The sequence below is a fragment of the Rutidosis leptorrhynchoides genome, chromosome 4 (assembly GCF_046630445.1).
Source record: "Rutidosis leptorrhynchoides isolate AG116_Rl617_1_P2 chromosome 4, CSIRO_AGI_Rlap_v1, whole genome shotgun sequence".
In the NCBI taxonomy this organism is placed as follows: Eukaryota; Viridiplantae; Streptophyta; class Magnoliopsida; order Asterales; family Asteraceae; genus Rutidosis; species Rutidosis leptorrhynchoides.
Window position 1 is genome coordinate 199,120,210 of NC_092336.1, and position 3,928 is coordinate 199,124,137.

General features: G+C 29.9%; 1 non-coding gene across 1 annotated transcript; it reads right to left on the minus strand.

Annotated features, from left to right (window-relative positions):
* Positions 1-3,481: 3,481 nt before the first annotated feature.
* LOC139845885 (small nucleolar RNA R71) lies at positions 3,482-3,588 on the minus strand. The gene has a single exon (XR_011758639.1). It is a non-coding gene; the product is annotated as a small nucleolar RNA R71 (small nucleolar RNA).
* Positions 3,589-3,928: the final 340 nt, after the last annotated feature.

Sequence of the window (3,928 nt, forward strand, 5' to 3'; positions counted from 1 at the left end):
ATTTTGATCAAAATTAAAACCGATTAGTTTTCTAAAAACCCTATTTTCAATGCGTTCATTACCATTGAACGTAAAATCCTGAGAATTCATCGGAATCTTGACCTCCAAGATCGTGGAGGTGTTACCCTCTGCAGCTCCGCGATCGTGGAGCTACCTGGGACAAAAATGCCTATAAAAGCCAGCCTTCTGATCGACGAAATGTACACCAGATTGAATCATAATTCAATCTTTTCTTTCTCTCTATATTTATAATTTATATTTATAATTATAATTAAGTTTAATTTAAAATTAATAATAATAATTGGGTTATTGTAACGAATGTTTTACAAGTTTTAAGTCGAAACTCTGTCCGTGTAACGCTACGCGATAAATAATCACAGTAAGCTATGTTCTTCCTTTTTAAATTAATGTCTCGTAACTAAGTTATTATTATGCTTATTTAAGCCGAAGTAATCATGATGTTAGACTAAATATTAAAGATGTGGTTATTGGATTTTGTACCATAATTCGGGTTTGGACAAAAGACCGACACTTCTGGACATTGGACTATGGACTATTAATAGATGGGGGGTATTGTCTAATCGAATGACAACTCATTAGAATTTGTCGAACTTATCTTCAAATTAGTTAATCAAATAATTATTAAATGATTATGCATGTCCTATTTAGTGACGTTTATACGACATCTTTTACGATCATTTAAATAATTATTCGGGTTGGGTAATTGATTATTCAAACTGATCAAGTGGGTAAATTAATGTTCATATCTTATTAAAACAGGGGTGGATTACATACAAGGGTAATTGGTGTAATTGTTAACAAAGTATTAAAACCTTAGATTACACGCAGTCAATAACCTGGTGTAATTATTAACAAAGTATTAAAACCTTGTTACAGTTTGAATCCCTAATTAGTTGGATTATTTGACTTCGGGAATAAGGTTAATTTGACGAACATTTTATAATTATGACCGATGGACTATTATGGACAAAAACCAGATAGGTATCAAATAAATCCAGGACAAAGGACAATTAACGCATGGTAATAAATTAAAATCAAAACGTCAAATATCATGGTTACGGAAGTTTAAATAAGCATAATACTTTTATTTCATATTTCATCGTACCTTTAATTACTGTCATTTTAATTACTGCAATTTACTTTATCGCAATTTAAATTCTGTCATTTATATTATCGTCATTTATCTTTACTCTTTATTTAAAATCGACAAACCGATCATTAAACGGTCAAAACCCCCTTTTATAATATTACTACTTATATATATATATATATATATATATATATATATATATATATATATATATATATATATATATATATATATATATATATATATATATATATATATATATATATATATATATATATATATAGTTGTTAAAAATATAGCGTTGAACTCAGCTAGCTCCATGTGGAACGAACCGGACTTACTAAAAACTACACTACTCTACGATTAGGTACACTCTCTATAAGTGTTGTAAAAAAGGTTTAGGTATATTCCATCCGTAAATTAATAAAACTTGTGTAATTAGTACCGTATTTCATAATAAACTATAATATATTTCGTACACCTCCGCTCGCACATCAAGTTTTTGGCGCCGCTGCCGGGGAATCGCTAAAACGCTATATTTTTAATTTTTATTAATAATATAATTATAAAAAATATATAAAATTAAAAAGAAATTTTTTTTATATTTTTAAGATTTGTCTATAAAAATATTTTTATTTTTTTTTTAAAATATAAGTTTATTTTTATTATATATATATATATATATATATATATATATATATATATATATATATATATATATATATATATATATATATTCTATCATATATTTATTATTAAAAAAAAGTGCGTTTAAACCTGCAACTTATTCTGAATCTGTATCTTATCGCAATCGCGGAGCCGGGAGACAGAAAACCACAGCGAACGCGGAGCCTGGTCTGATAGGTCTGAATCACACATTAAATACGAATTAGGGTTTTATTATTATAATTATTATTATTAGGGTTTAATTATTATATAGTTTTAATATAATTTGTATTTTAAGTTTTAATTATTATTATTTACATATTTATATTAATACTTTTATATAAATAATATTTTTATAAAAAATTATATTTTTATAACTTTAGTTTTATTTTTATATTTTGTATCTTTTTATTCGTTAAAATTCGTAATTTTTATATTTGTCGTTCGTATTTAGTTTTAAGAAAAGTTTTGTCGTAGTTATTTTTATACTTCTAGATTTTTAGGTTTTGCCGTAAAATCCCTTAAGTGCTTTTCTTTAGATTAAGATTTAGGCGCTTTAGAATTTTGCCACGCCGTTTATATATTTTAGTGCCTTTTAAGTTATTGCCGTTTTGGATATAGAATTCATTTTAAGCTTTAATACCTTTAGGCGCAACTTTTTAGATTTAGTTTTTAGACTTTTAAGTTTTGACATTTTTCTTTCTTATTTTTATTTTTCGACGTTTTTCGACGCGCTTCTTTTTTTTTTTCATTTCTACGCTCTAGTTTTTAGGACATAGAATCTTCTTTAATTTTTTTTTTAAATTTAGACGAAAAATTATTTTAAGCGATTAAATTGATTGACATCCAAAATTTTCTGGTTCGTAGTAATAGTTGGATTTGTTAGTGGCGAGTTGTGGGCTTCCGATTTAAAGGGTCCTGGCTACCTGCTGCATCTATTGGCTATTCGAAACGTGGGCAAAATCAGAAAAGTCTATTAATTTGATTACTTATATAATTTTTATTTTTATAACTAATAGGATATTCAGTGAATGCACCGTGCAAAACTTTCACCACCTTTCATACGTTCATCTCCTGTAACTCGATCAAGATATCTAGCCAATATAATCGCCGTTGATTTTTCTTTAGAATCATCATCTAGTCGAACAAGTTCTCCAACTCAAATTTCCGATAATCCATTTTTTTGAACCCGACTTCACAATTGAGAACCCAGAGGATATTCAGGGACAATTCAGAGATCCTGAACCACTAATCATTCCTCCTGAACCACAAACCGTTAAATCGGAATCTTCTAGTGATTTGGATTCAACAAATTCAAATATGAAAGTAACGGAACCTCTAAGTATGGAGGATCGAATGAGAGCTACACGCACTGGCCAAGGACACGCCATTATTAAGCCAGATGTTAATGCGCTAGATTATGAAATCAAAGGACAAATCCTACACATGGTAACTAATCAATGCCAATATAGTGGTACACCAAAAGAAGATCCAAACGAACATATTCAAACCTTTAATAGGATCGGTACTCTATTCAAAATCAGAGAAGTTGAGGATGAACAGATCTATTTCATGTTGTTTCCCTGAACTTTAAAGGGAGAAGCCAAAGATTGGTTAGAATCGTTACCCGAAGAAGCAATTGAAACATGGGATGTCTTAGTTGAAAAATTTCTTAAAAGATTCTTTCCAGCATCTAAAGCCGTGAGACTTCAAAGAGAAATTGTTACGTTCGCGCAAATGCCAAATGAAACATTATATGAGGCGTGGACAAGTTTCGGGAAGTTGTTGAGAGGATGTCCTCAACATGGTTTAGACACTTATCAAATAATACAAATATTCTACCAAGGTGTCGACGTTGCGACACGAAAAGACATCGACACAGCAGCTGCTGGTTCCATTATGAAGAAAACCGCAACCGAAGGTCACAAAATTATTGATAATACAGCCTCCCACTCGCATGAGTGGCATCAGGAAAAAGACATTTTTCGTTCATCTAAAGTGGCTAGAGCCGATTCTAGCCATGACTTTGATTCTGTTTCCGCAAAAATAGATGCTTTCGAAAGACGAATGGAAAAGATAAATAAAGATATTCACGCAATACGAATCAGTTGTGAGCAATGCGGTGGACCACACTTAACGAAAGATTGTCAC